At 45.6% G+C, this 15216-nt stretch overlaps 1 protein-coding gene across 1 annotated transcript in view; it reads left to right on the top strand.

Annotated features, from left to right (window-relative positions):
- Positions 1-15216, top strand: part of insrb (insulin receptor b) — a 67140-nt gene that overhangs the window by 33009 nt on the left and 18915 nt on the right. The gene's annotated exons all lie outside the window — the stretch shown is intronic.

Raw genomic sequence — 15216 nt, 5'->3', positions numbered from 1 at the left:
AAGAAGCGTAGATAATCACGGTCATTTTCTGAGACATGGAACTGATGAAACATCTTTTCTATGTCACACATCAGAGCAATGCGATGCTGTCGGAAGCGAATGAGAACACCTGTCAGACTGTTTATCATATCTGGGCCAGGGAGAAGATGTTCATTGAGGCTACTTCCCTTGTACTTTGCAGAACAGTCAAAAACCACTCTCAGCTTTTCAGGTTTTTTGGGGTGATAAACACCATGGTGAGGTATGTACCATTTTTCTCCATAAGTGCCCACATCGCATACCTCCTCGACATCACCTCTCTCAATGATGTCCTTCATGTAGTTCATGTAGTCATTCTTGTAGCTTTCATTTAAAAGGAACTTCCTTTTCAGGTGGCTTAATCTTACAGCAGCAAGTTGCTTGTTATCAGGAAGGAAGGGCCTCTCTCTGAAAGGGAGGGGCATTTCGTAATGTCCCTGCTTGTTTGTTTTTATGCTTTCCTTTAATTTGTCAAGAAAAATCAAATCTTCTTGACTGACTGTTTTGTCATCTCCTTGAGTGTCTCTGAAATCAGTCTCGAGCATTCTTATTGCATCCAATGGAGTCACTGCGGGCAGCTCCTTCACAGTTACTCTGTGACAGTGACCGTTTGACAATTGTGCATCAGAGTGAGTTGCTGAACAGCCGACAATACTCCACCCTAAGTCTGTGAGAATAGCAAAGGGTTCGTTATCCTTTCCTGTTATGACACGCCTGGGTATGAGAGCTCCTGGACAATTGTATCCTATGAGTAACCCCACTTCACAGTTAAGAAGAGGCGGCATTTGATCTGCAATTGCTTGGAGATGCTGCCATCCTTTTGCCGTTTCGTGCGTTGGTATGTGTTGTCTGTTTACAGGAATGCAGTCCTTGGTGTATGCAGGAGGCAGTTTGATGTGCACAGTAGAATTGAAACCTCTCACACGCAGACCAGATGTCCGTTCACTTTTAAAGACCATATTTTCACCCATCATCGTAGTGAGTTTCAGTTTAACAGGGAAAGTAGTCAGCTGAAGTTCATTACTTACATCATTTTCAATGAATGTTGTGTCACTTTGTGTATCCAGCAGGGCATACACAAGTTTTTCTCTGGATGGATTATTGTCGCTTGACACCCACACTGGCACTATCATTGAGGTGTTTTCTGACTGACCTTGACTGGTGACATTGAGAGAAACGGCAGACGTTGGTTCCGTTTCCCTGTGTTGCGCTGACATTTCCCTATTTGTCCATTCTTTGATTTCAACTTTTCCGTAGCCATCATCGTGTAGACATGTAGGATGCCGTCCTCTGCATGAGTCACATGTGTGCCGATGTCGGCATTCCTTCGCGCTGTGACCGTGTTTTAGACATCCATAACACAGTCTGTTATCTTTGACATATGCCCTTCTGTATTCCAGTTTTCTTTGCATGAAGTCTGGACATTTGCAAAGCTGATGACTGATATCCTTACAAAGCATACAAGGGGCCTTGACCTTTTCCTTTGTTGTGGTCTGCTTACTGTTTTCAACCACAATTTGTGTGTTAAAGGTGCTGGCTTTGTTTCTTTTGCTTACCCTTGTGCTCCACTTTTCTTGACCAGAACCATCAGGTGGATGGAGAGCGAGGAAAGAGGTGACTGGATTGCAGGCGGTTTCGGCCTCCACAGACATAAACTTGGCAAAGTCCTTGAAGCTAGGGAAATCCTTTCCCTCCGTGAGACGCAATGTTACTTGCCGGTTCCATCGTGAGGCTAGCCACTCTGGCAGTTTCCGCACCAACTTCTGATTTTCCTCACAATCGTTTAGGATGTTTAAACCTTTTACATGGGGCATGGCCTGCAGACAGGCATTTAAGAAATCTGAGAAGTCTCTCAATCCTTCAGCATCCTTTGACTGTATTTTTGACCAGTTGGATAACTTTTCTCTAAAAGCCTTTTGAATGATAAATGGCTGGCCGTACCTCTGATTGAGCTTTTTCCAAGCGTCGCTGTAAGCTTCACTGTCACTACGATAGAATGTCCCTTCTAGGCATTTGTGAGCTGAGCCACCTACATATCTCCTTAGGTAGTGCAGCTTGTCGGTAGTGGGAATGTTCATTCTATCTATAAGTGAAATAAAAGAAGCCTTCCACTCAACAAAGTCAATGGGATTGCCATTAAACACTGGGGGCTCTGGCATTGGAAGTCTGTTAATAGCGATGCTGTCCTGAACAGCTTGTGCTAGGCCGGATACATCAATGGGAGCAGATGGAGTGACAATTGTAGGAGGAGGACAATTTATTGCGACAGGCAGAATGTTCCGAATAGGGTTCTGAAATGACTGAAAGGACTGAGCATCAGATTCCTCTTTCACTTCTCTGTCATATACTTCAAGTCTGGCTTGGGCAGCCTTTAAGTCTTTTTCAGCTTGTAACCGTTCTAATTCTGCTTTGTGTTTTTCTAATTCCCTCCTGTGCTCTTCCTCTAAAACTCGGATCTTTTCCCGTTGACTCTCTTCCTCCGTTAGCATTTTATATTCAGCCTCCTTAGCAGCTAATTCCGCCGCTGCTTCTGCTCGCTTGGCTGCTACCCTTGAACGTGTGGAGCGATGACTGCCAGTTAGCGCTGAGGCAGAGGAGCCGTAAATGGACCGGGCATAGTCAGGCTCGAGTAGCTCGTGCAAGCGCTGTCCTTCATATTCTGCATCATATTCTCCATTTACGCCAGTTAGCCTCTCGTTCAGGATTTTAATAATGTCACCTGTTACTGCAGCACAAGCATCAACTTTGCGCCTTAGCTCAGTGTCGGGCGGGCCGCACCCTCTCAATTCTTCATACACTTTCATGATTTCGATTTTCCTTATTTCCAGATTGTCTGCGAGACATGCCAATCGACTTTCTGTTAGTTCAGATTTTAGTTCTTGCCGTGTTTGTCGAGCTTGGGCTTTCCACTGTTCATAAAGGCTATCAAGTCTTTTAGCACGTTTGCTCTGCTCTTGTTTACGATAAGCTAGCATCTTTTCCGTGGGAGCTCGCGCGCGTTCCGAACGTCTAACGTTAGCTAAATCTGTAGCATTTTCATCGTCATCGTTCAACAGTTCAGCAAGCATTTCCTTTTTGTTAAGCAAAGACTCTTTTAGTTCTTGTCTAACAGCACCTTGTTCGGTTTCCTTTTCTATCATTTCCTTGTATTCCTGAATTACCTTTTGAAGGATTTCGATCTGTTGCTCTTTATCCTTGCTGCGCCGAGTAGTCTCGTTTCCCTCCATTTTGCTAGCCTTACTCCTCTTCTTGCTCTTTCCTACCACGTCGCCGTCTTCTTTTCACCGCTGCCCTTCTCCATTCTTCCGTACGAGCGTTCTTTTATATCCGTGAAAAATGTCCTTAAAGTCCGTTATAGTCCGTTGATGCAGCAGGTTAGCTGGCGAGGTAAAGCTCTTACTGTAACGGATCCCGCATATAAAAAGACATGGCACTTACTGCTGGTGAAATTACTCCTTTATTTTCTTCCTTTCCATGCAATACCATCCTTGAACGTCAGCGTAAAAACACCACCGTAAGAGCTTTTTGCCATTATTGTTACGGGTCCATTAAACGAATAGTTTTAAATAAAATTCACATTTGTCAGTAACAAGTTCCGTTAAGCTCACATTCAAAACGCAGAAACATCCTCTTTTTACCCTTTCAAAATAAAGGTACAATTCCCTTTTACCAGAAGATCTGCAGAGTTACTTACAACCCAGTCTGTGTTTAATGCAGTTGAAAGTCAGCACTCTGGGGTGTGTGTCTGTGTGTGTGTGTGTGTGTGTGTGTGATCACCTGTGTGTGTCTGTGTGGCCCCTCAGAGAGCTGGTTAGCTGTGATGGATGCAGAGAACAGCTTGGATGACAAACCCAGCCCCCGGTTTAGCTTGATGGGACGTATGTCTGTAGGAGGGGATGTCTGGCGCTCCAGGACTCCATACTGTGGACAGTATGTGCATGTGTAGATGGAGACAGATGCTCCAGACTCTTCATCTCCATGTGTACCGCTGACGAGGATAAATGTGCCAATAGTACTTTTTTGGGACTGAGAAAATAAATAGCTGAGGTCATATTTGCCACTCCAACTGCAAGTGACCAAATTAAAACCATGTAGTAGTGTTTCTTTTGTGTATCGTAATATTTGCACTACACACACGCACTGTCAACGGGTCCTTCAGTTGAGGCTGGATGCAGCTGCTGATCGCATCAATCACCAATACCTGTTTACTGTCTCCTGTTAACCACTGCACTGCCCAGGCTATTCCCCTCAGCACTGATTTCATTTAGCCCTCATTCTACTTTTTAAAATCTCATTACAAAGATGTGCGCGCACACACACACACACACACACACACACACACACACACACGTCTGTGTACGTTTGCCACATGTGGGGGTCTACAGTGGGGGTATGACGTTGAAGCATCATCCTTTAGATTCTGAACACCTTTTTTTTTAAGGGATTTCTCAATGAGAAAGCAGATAGTCTGCACTGACTGGCCGTGAGTGTGGTGGTGGTTCTCAGTCAGATATCGTTTTATCGACCCATAGCTTTTTGGAAAGTGGGGCACAGGTAGTGTCGGCGCGTCTCTCTGTTTGCTGCCCCTGGCTGCTGTGTTTTCATGTGAAAAGGCTTTTTCCCTTTGTGCGCCTCTCACCCACTCAGCCAGCCTGCCTGCCTGCTAGAGGGGCCTCTGTTGACAACACCTGCACCCCCCAAGGATAAGCAGGCCCTTTTTAAGTCCCCCGACACCCCTTTCTCCTTCCTAATGTATGTGCCGTGTTCCTTTTAGTCTTTGTTCTAAACACGGGTCTACATGTATTATGTATGTGCATACGCACACACAGGCATGATGCGAGCGGGGACCCCTCCTCTCCGGTGGTAATCCTGCTGTGCAAATCCTTCCTTCGGTCAGGACCCTAAAGGGAGGCGGTGTGCCGGAGCTGTTCTACCTCCAATGTTCACTTTATGCCGGAACCGCAGCCTTATTAGCTTATGAATTGGTTTCCGGATAAAGGGCACCCTCCTTCACTGTAGTGGCCGGAGCCAGAGACGTAGTGGGTGTCAAAGTGGTGTCACACATGAGCGAGGGTACTTCCAAACTTGTTGCAGGAGGTGAGTCTTCAGTGCATTCGTTTCCTTTCTTTTGTTTGTTTGTTCTACTTTCTATGTTGTTGGTCAGACGTGAACTGCACAGCAGTGGTTCTCCAAAAGTCCCTGACTTCCTCCTTTCTGTGGCTTGCTAAAGGTTAACCAAACATGACCATAAACTTAATAAGACAGTAGCTTTTTGTAAACGTATTGTTTGCCAATCCCTTAAAGAACCTTCTATGCTTTCCTTCCTTTGGAAGAGGGATTAAGTCAATTCAATGTACAAAGCACCCAAAGCGTTGAGTACAACTCTTAGTGTGGGAGATTCTCTACATGTGTTATAGATCGTGGTGTAGGCCTATGGCCGCCACTTTAAACATATTTAGCCTTGAGGAATAAAGGTATTTTTTTTGCGTAAACTTCTTTGATTGTGCCTTTTTTGAGGAGACTTGCAATGTATACAACGTGGAGACCACGTTCCACCCGACGCAATGAGCCCCTTAGATGTTCAACTTACCAAAAAAAAGATCTGAATGGCAGCCTGTTTGCGATTACTACAAAGTCCCTGCCACACTTTTACTCCATTGTCCTCATCTTAATTATTCTCAAATTCTTTTGGAGACCTTGAAGTTAAATTATGTTGATTAATGCACGTGTCGTTCATCGAATGCTGATAAAAGTAACAGCCTTGACACATGATTCCTTCATCGACCCTTTCATAACAAAGCAGTTGTATTTATGTATTACAGATGCGGCCACAGAAAGGAAGCGGTTTGCTGGTGTGGTTGGATGTTTGAGGAGAAATAAATTGAACCTGGAAAATATTTATTAAACTTAGAGGTCATGAAAATGGAAGGAAATACTTAAAAATAGCATTTATATAATTAAATACATTTTTCAAGAGATAAAATATATAAATAAAATAACTTTATGGGATATTAATCACGTGGTAGAAACGATAGCAATAAGAACCGTAAATTAATATAACGCCTATCCCTAATTGCCCTCCTTAGTTAACGGATGTGTCCATCTTGTTTTTGAGGTGACGCCCTGCAAATTCCTGTTCCAGGAGAGAAAAACAAGCCTGGGGGAGGGGTGTTTGTCAAAGCCACCTGATCAGACAGAGTGAGTGAGACATAGGAGGACAGAACCGGACGGGTCTTTATCCCGTTGAATCCGTGCCGTTTAGTTTTTTTGGGGTTTATTTTGCACATCATTTCCCCAGTAGTTGTCTCATATCTGGTGGTTTTTTGCTCCGCCCCTCTGCAGCTCCGTCCCTACCTTTTTGAGCTTTGTCCTCCTATCTGGCCCCCCTTCCTCCATACACGGCTCACTTCAGTTGTGCATCTGAATCGATTGCATTTGGTTTGCATTATCATGCTCTTGTTTTCCCGTGCTGCATCAGCCGTAGCCTCCATCCCTCCCTCCTACATTCACTGAGGGAATGTCTGAGCACAGTGTGAGCGAATAGGCTGTCGGAAGCATCTGTCTGCGGCCCGCCCAGCTCACTACAGACGCCGCGACATGGAGGCGTAAAGCTGGATTTTTTGACGTTTTTTGTGGCTCGACACCGTTGCGTCCTATATGTGCTATGCTTCTCGTTGCTGTGTGTACACACATAATCTCGCCTGGTCCTCTGCATCGGCAGTCGGTTCTGTGTGCTTATGGAGAATTCTCCTTCGACTGGCATTATTGGAACTAGTGTTTTAATTAGGCACGGTTTGTAGAGTGGCGCACGATGCATTAGCATTGCTGCAGGAGCATGTCTGATGGGTCGACTGGCTGACGGACACATCAATCCTGTCTAGTGAGGAGAACAGACAATGGCGGTGTTAAGTGTATTGTATACCTACTGTTTCTGTTAATTTGTGAATTTCTTTGTAATTTTTTTTGTAAACGGAATTTTTCTCACCTCCCCGATACGTATTTGTACAGGAAGATTTTAGGAGTCCTTCGTTTCTAGCACCCAATCACGCACACATTGCTGCCAGAAATGTGTCCTGTTGTTGAGGCTAGATGTTGGGATGATTGATTAAATCATGCGGCTGTCGAATGAGTTTTGATTAGAATTTGATCTCAAATGGAGACAACCTGAAAACGTCTGTGTGTGTCTGCTGTTTTCATCTACAGCTCCTAAGCGATCCAAAGCCCTGTAGAGGCTGCGTATTTTATTTTAGTTTTAGTTAGTTTTTTTCCTGATCGACAACCTGGTTTCAAGGTCTTTTGTCCACAAATAACCATGAAGTAGGATGGCATTTTAGAGAGTTGTTTCCTTAAAAAAAAAGTGACAGTGGAAGTCTCACATCAAAACCTTTTTTGTTTTCCATACACTACATGGTTTTCGTGAACCCTAGAACTCTAGACCTTTTCTCCCTAAAAACCAGCAGAACCCGATATTGGTTCCCATAAAGTTCACACAACATTTCCAGTCCATGATAAACAGAACAGGGGATGTGCTCAGCCAGATGGATGAACAAAGTTAGAGCACACAGAAGCAAGAGATCTCCCGATTTCCCCCAAATTCTTTACACTGTTTTGCTTATGACTAACCCTCTCCATAATCTGTCCCTGCACACCGGCCCAGGAGACCCCTGGTCGGTCTTCTCGGCTGTTTTCCTTGGCCTCTCCCTCTGCTGATGGAAAGATGAGTCTCATTGAGGTCAAACGGAGGCTTCTGCAACTTGGAAGTGAGGCTTTGAGGGATGACTGTGAATCAGGACCACAGTTTTGGTGTGCGGAGACATCATGACCTCCATGTTTTTAGATTTAATATCCCGAGTACTTTTCATGACCTGTGGCCTTTCAACTCCTCAAAGCTATGATCGTTTCTGGGGGATGTGTGTGTTTAATTGTCTTGAAACCCTTTAGCAGGGTTTTTAGATTAAACTTTATTGTCATTGCACAGGGTACAAGTACTGAGGCAACGAAATGCGTTGAGTCAGGTCCAGCAACTGCAATGTTATTGTCCTGTCTTAAGGTCGGGGGAGAAGGGAGGGTCGCTATGAACAATAGAAGAAGGTACTAGAACTCCACGTGTCTGACACGTGTGCAGCATTTGTGGTGTATTTTTGACGCAAGAAGGTGGAATGTGTGTATGTGACCCCGCGCGACAGGCTTGTTTCTCTGAGTAATGATGGAGAGTTTCCCTCCTTCCTCCCAGAGTAAGTAGCCTTCCTGAGGCCTTGTGGGATATGAATGGAGGGAGGAAACTGGCGGGATGGGGTGCTCTGATTTGTATGATACAAAGAGCAGTGAGGGCACTTAAAATGACATCTGGCCAAAGCTTTGTGTTCTTAACGCAGTGACTCAGAACAGAAGTAATGTCTGTGATTTAATTGTATTGATTTTATTTCTCTGTAGAAAATGCCCACAGAGTTCTCCTTTATCGTCCAAATTGACATGTGTAGCAATATTATAGTATTAGCTTTTTGTTGTTTATTCCTCTAACCATCATGCGCTCTGCTCTTGCTCTGCTCTCAGGTGCATGTGTGTGTGTGTGTGCGCGCGTGTGTGTACGCGTGTGTGCGCTTGCCTGTGTTCTGTAGTTCTGCCTCGTGCTACGCTGTGAATATGAAATAGGGCAGCTAGCATCTGCACTGCAGCCATCCCGCCCAAGCCCCCCCACACTGTGCCTACTGCTCACTGCAGCTGGCCATTCTGCAGAAACACAGGAGGGTGTCACTTGTTTGTGTGTGTGTGTGTGTGTGTGTGTGTGTGTGTGTGTGTGTGTGTGTGTGTGTGTGTGTGTGTGTGTGTGTGTGTGTGTGTGTGTGTGTGTGTGTGTGTGTGTGTGTGTGTGTGTGTGTGTGTGTGTGTGCATCTGTCACATGCATCTGCATTGATAACCTCTTTTATCTATACGGAAGTTGCGTTTACATAAAAAAAAAAATCCTCAAACTTCTTATCTTATCTTTTAGGTTCTTCACTGGCTCCGATTAAACACATTCAGCTCCCCACCTTAAAAAACAAAGAAGAGCAACATTGTTCACAGCCATGTTTTTCTTGGAAAAAGGCATTATGGAATTGCAGTCCTAACCTTTTCACAGACTAGGATAATTTCATTTTTGTTTTTGAAGTGTAAGCATCAACCTGCAGCAGCTGCGACGGAGGGTCCATGTCCCGGTCACGAAGGGGCAGCTAAACTCAAAGCCCCTGAAACACTAGAAAGCCGGGAAAGAGAGAGAAGCAGAGGTGGAGGTGGGAGGAGAGGAAAGAGAGATGGAGTAAGGGGAGAAGAGAGTAGAAAGAGAAACCTGACAATCCGCCTTTTGATTAACGTACTTTCTGTGTCAACTGAGGACAAAGAGAAAGAGAGAGTGATTTACCTTCCCCGCTGTCTCTCTTTCTGCGGCTAATATGAGGAGATAATGGGCCATTGAGGCGGAGAGGGAAGGCTTAAAAACACCGTAGTCATGAATGGGCTGCCCCCCCCCCAGCACCGCAGATTGAATTACCAAAATTAATTTGACTTAAAGATGTTGGATCTCCGTCTCCAGCGCTTGGTTGTTGTTTTTTTTCTATTCGTTCTAATTTGACTTCCTTTAAGGGACACATGAGATGTTTGGTGGGCGTATTGAGCAGCAGCAGAAATCCCAAATCTCCATCAAACTGCATTTTCTATGTCGTGGAAGTGCTGTGGAATGTTGAACTCTGATTGCCTCCCAATCAAGTCGACATTGTTTGAAGCGTGTCTCTCTCAAGGGATGCCACGGCAGGTCGCAGAGTCTTTAGAGATTGACCACTGGACCTGACGGCACGGTACCATCCTTTTGTTGGCTGAAGCTATTTTACAGAGAGACGCCTGCTTCTGTTGTGGTGTGTGTGTGTGTGTGTGTGTGTGTGTGTGTGTGCGCGCGTGCGCGTGTGTTTATGAGTTATTCTTGCTAGTGGAAACGTGAAGGAACATCATGAGGCCAGTGATGCAGGTGTCTTGCCCTTTAGATGGATGTTCACGTGTGCTGCCTCTCTCCATCACTGTCCCACTGTCCCCAAACTGTGTGGTCAGCAAAACCTGCTTGACCTGGTGTGTGTGTGTGTGTGTGTGTGTGTGTGTGTGTGTGTGTGTGTGTTTGTGCGCCTGTTTATTTGTGTCTGTGCGTATCAGAATCAGATGCAATTTATTGCCAAATATGTTACACAGAGGAATTTGACTTGGTGCATTGGTGCAATATAGAATAAAATAAGATAAATTAAAATAAGATAAAATATACAAGCAAGAATTAACAATATAAACCGATAAGTGTAATCGTGTGTACGTGTGTGTGAGCGAGAGAGAGGGATAGAGAGAACTTGTGTTGACTGCAGCATTGTGTGTGTGTGTGTGTGTGTGTGTGTGTGTGTGTGTGTGTGTGTGTGTGTGTGTGTGTGTGTGTGTGTGTGTGTGTGTGTGTGTGTGTGTGTGTGTGTGTGTGTGTGGTCCCAGCTTGTCTTGGTGTGTTTTTTATGTTTGCGCCTAGATGTCAGAAGAAAAAAAAAAAAAATGCATGCAACAGCAAATGCAGCAGCTGGTGGCAGTGTGACAAAATTAAAGATGTGGAACTGGGAGGGAAAAGAGGGAGGGAGGGAGAGGAACGTTGGGGGATTGTGGAGGGTATTTTCGAGAGCTCCTGGAGGAGAGAAGAATGAGGGAGTGGCGGAGTGAACCGTCAGTGGGACGCTTTGATTGAAGCTCCCTTCCCGGCGTCTGCAATGAGATCCACTAGATGTGGCTTTATGGAGGAGTAAATGTGTCACCCGGGGCTACACACCATGGCTGGGCGGGACAGGGGGAGAAAGGAAACTGCCAGGGGAGGGTCAAGAGGAGGAGACGACAAGAGACGGGGAATAAGTCAGGGAGAGGAGACAAGAGCGCAAAGCTTGAAGGGACAGAGAGACGGAAAGTGTCCAGCCGACCCGATGAAAAGACAAGACGCATACGGTGACTAGAGGGGAATCTAAGAAAACGCCTGTTGGGAGCATGCAGCTAATTACTGCACACAGTCAACGTCTGGACTCATCTCCATGGTAACAAGATGGGCCGGCAAGGCCGGCCGGCACACAGGAAGACAGACGAGGGGATCAATGAGCAGACAGGCAAAGAGGAGAGCAGAACCGCGCTCGTTCAGCCTGATTCACCCGCTTAGTTGGTCCACAGGTCCGCGCGGCTGTGTTCGCGTGGATGGCTGCCCGTCAACCCTAAATTCAGACTTACCATGTGACACTATGGCAGCTGTGTAAAACACTAATAATTAGGTTGCTTCTCCAATTGTTTGGATCTTGCGGCAGTCAGTAAAGACCAGAAGTTTCTGCTCTCTCAACAAACAGTCTGCAATTGTCCTTGAGCAAAGCAAGAAATCTTTAATTGATTTAATCAAGCCTTTATAGTGGCAAAGTGCTTAAGTCTTCTTATATTAATGAGTGTGATCACTCGCCCCCCCCCCTAATTCTTTCATTTACGCAGTTCTAACCTCATGATATGTTGGGCTCCCAAAAAGATCCTATAGCTCACGTCTGAAGAATTACTTAAAGTTGTTCATTTTGAATCTCACTTTGCAGATCTGTGTTGCTTGCCCCACAAATATCTTGGTATTTGTAAGTAGACTTGAGTAAACTCTCTGTGTTTGGTGAGTTGCCTGCACCATGGCGGCTCTTCTTCTGTGTGTCAACAGCCCTGAGAGGGAGTGGCTGTTGCAGAGGAAAGGGGAGGATATGTCCGTTTATTCTATTAATCCTTTAATACAGGTTGGAAAATGTTTTCACATAATTCAGAAGTGCATAGGAAAACCTTTGCAAAAAAACCATGAAAATAACTAATTAGTAATTCTGTTTTTTGGGCATTTACCCACTGCAACACGTAAAAACTTCAAATTTAAGAATTGTCTGCTCTTCGAAAAGCATTATGAGTTTTTGTCACACTTTTGGTAATATAACAGGCTTTTTTTCAAGGACTTTGTTCAGCTGGATTTTCAAAAAATAGCTTTAAAAGGTAACGGGGCCTTTTGTGAGCATTAAGGACTTTCATTTAAAACTGTTTGTTGTTTGATTGTGTTTGTGTATACAATCAGAATTACTCCTTCTCCTACACAGCAGTACTCACTTGACTTCAACACAAGTTGAATGACGCCTTGACTTCCTCTCGGTACAATTAGGCTCATATATCAAGTCTCATTTGAACTACTTTCATTGCTCATGCTATTTTTAACCCCTCACCTTATTTCAACCATTCATACGGCCTCCTCAGCCACATCATGCAAAGTCTGGAGGACTTCACACGTAAAACGGTGAAGGGGGAAAGGCCAACCGGACCGTAACCATAACTATATATACATATGGAATGTAAAAAAACAAACAACAACAAAATATTGTTCTCCGCGTGCGCTTTTGTAGAATAAGCGCCTCCAGCTCGTACGTATTTCTCAGTTCGGTTTTGTTTCGACCAGGATTTTGCACGTCATTGTTTACCATAAAGCAATATCGTGAGTAGGGAACTTTCAACATCGCCGGGCCCAGATCCTCCACGTACCTTATTCCCCCCCCCCCCACTCTCTCTCTCCGCTGTATCGGTGAACAAACACAGACCTTCGCCTCTGTGTATTTGTATTTGTCTATTAGTGGGCTTGCGTGTGTTGACGCTTCTTATGACAGTATCACTCTCTCCTTCCCAGCAATCAGCCTTTTTGTTTACAGCCTTTCCCCTCCTCCCCGTCTCTCTCTTCGACTCTCTTCAGGGTGAATGTCTCACATCAGATCACTCAGCCTTTACAGCAAAGCTTTTGAAGCTTAGGACTCCCACCGTGGCCAAATATAGTAAAGTCTATGTGTGTGTGTGTGTGTGTGTGTGTGTGTGTGTGTGTGCGCGCGCGCAACAGGCTGGATGTGCGTCTGCGTGCATTTGTTCTCCTGAGTAAATGGCTCTGGGGTAAAAACGTGTTTGTTATTGTTCCCAGCACATCGCCTGTAGACAACACCGCCAATTAAAGGGGAGGTTTTATGTGTTAAGAGCAGGAAGTGTTGCCGTGTGTGGCAGCAGGCTATTGGCTGCCCGGCTTTTCCCATGTTCCTTCCCCGGGCGGCCGTACAGACAGGGCTCTTTACTGCCGCGGCCAAATGAAAGGTAAACACAACGCGCCTTTGAATTTAAATTCCTTACTCGAAACGTGTGTGTGTGTGTGTAAGGAAGCGGCAGGCAAATTATTGAATGACACTGTGAGGTTTAAATGTGTGTATGTGTGTGTGTTAAGCTTAATGAGAGATTAGCTCTCCAGGATGCTACAGCCCCCTCCTACTCCTCCTCCTCCTCCTCTTGTTGTTGATGCACGAGGGAAATCGTCCGTCCATCCATGCCTCCTTCCATCCATCCCCCCATGCAGCCAGCTCGAAAACAAAACAAGGCGTTGTATGAATGAAAGTGGGAGGGCTTGAGTGGCCTAGAAAGGCAGGCAGGCAGATAGAGAGATAGATTGTGGTGCAGGGCAGGGTGAGGCTGTGGTGGATGGGAGGGTCAGAGAAGAGGACGGAGGAGGGGATGAATGAATGAATGAGTGAGCTGACTGGAGCATGTTTGGCATAGCAGCTAGCTCGCGTAGCCCAGTGCTAGCGTGAGCGGAATGAAGAATAAAGCTGTTACGCTGCCGTAGCCCTCCCCACTGAGACGGCTGTGCTGTGATCCGGTAGAGAGGCGAGAGGGAAAAAAAGGGGTAAAATATACCTCAGATTAATACAATATAATAAAAATATTGAATAAGATACCATGGTAGTGCGTCATAAATGTAAATTATAATCACTGAAGTGAACATAAAAGGGCGCCTTAGTGGATGGAACTAGCTATCTCTGTTTCAGTCGTAATTCAGCCGAAGCAGCAGTCTTCCCCGGCGCACTGGCTGCTTGGCTGCGTCTGCCCCCTGTCTGTCCCAGCGAGGCCAGGGTTAACCCTGGGCGTCTCTCTCCTCCCCGACATGGAAGGCCATTGAATGGCTGCCTCCCCCAGTCGGCAAACGCATTGGCTGAAGCTGAGGGTGGATCTGGGGTTGGAGCGGCACCCAGGCACGGATCCTCGACTGGAGCTGGAGCCAGTGCGAGCAGTCGCCTCCCTCCCGCGCTACGTGACGCCGTGGTCACAGCATGGACACACACACACAGCAGACAGACGAGAGGGGGAGGGCCGAAGAAGAGCATTTTTCTCTGTGGGTCAGAGACGACGGTGTGCAGCGTTTTGGTTTATTGGCTCACAGTAAAGAAAATGCAGTTGAGCAACTCCTGAACCAACCCGGGAGGTGGAAATGATGTTTTTTTTACTTTATTAGTCTTCCCCCTTTTCTGCAGTTTCCACCCTCCTGTCCCTCTTGTCATTGTTCTTTTCTTTAACCGTCTGTCCTCTCTGCTTTTACTCAGGCACCACAATGGGCACCCCTCCTGTGCACAGGGCGGGTGGTGGTCCTTAGGTTTGCTCACAGTACGGATAACTTGATTATCGAAAGCTAACCAAAATACTAATTCAGAACCTTCCCTTTTAAGTATGTGTGTATTAGACACTCAAAGCAGGGTCAAATCATGTTTGCACCCTTTTATTTGCCCTGGATCTGCTTTGTGCCCTGACGCTCTCTGGTTCAGTTCACACGTGATATTAAGGCTGACGCGGAGAAGCATGTTGAGAGTCGTTGATCAACACACTGTAGATATTTAGCTTTTTTTTAATCCAGCCAATTTCGAAGTAAATAGAACTGACCCGATTAGTTTTTATTATGTATTGTATCCTGGACTGAAATGAACAGGGCATCCTCCGTTAACTCGCTGCTTATTGTTATGTCCTATCCTGTTTGTCCCCATCAGTATGTGTAGTTGGCAAAAAGACCAGCGCCTGGCATAAGGTGAGATGTAATGAGTCTGTACTGGTCATCAGACGAGGCAATAACAGCCAGTTTATTGGATCATTACAGGGAACGGGGCAAACCTAACGGCTAATCCAATCACAATTGACACTAAAGCTCTTTCACCAAATGCTGTTTCCAAACAGGTCAAATTGAACTTGACATGAGCCAATGACCTATAGTGTTAAAGCTAATAGCAATTAAGGTGGTTTCCATGGTGGTGCAGACGATCGCCGTTGCTCATCAGGTGTGAATTGTGGACACTTCATGGATGCCAGGG

The sequence above is a fragment of the Gasterosteus aculeatus genome, chromosome 8 (assembly GCF_964276395.1).
Source record: "Gasterosteus aculeatus chromosome 8, fGasAcu3.hap1.1, whole genome shotgun sequence".
In the NCBI taxonomy this organism is placed as follows: Eukaryota; Metazoa; Chordata; class Actinopteri; order Perciformes; family Gasterosteidae; genus Gasterosteus; species Gasterosteus aculeatus.
Note: the sequence above shows the minus strand (reverse complement) of the source record. Positions and strands in the feature narration are given on the sequence as shown.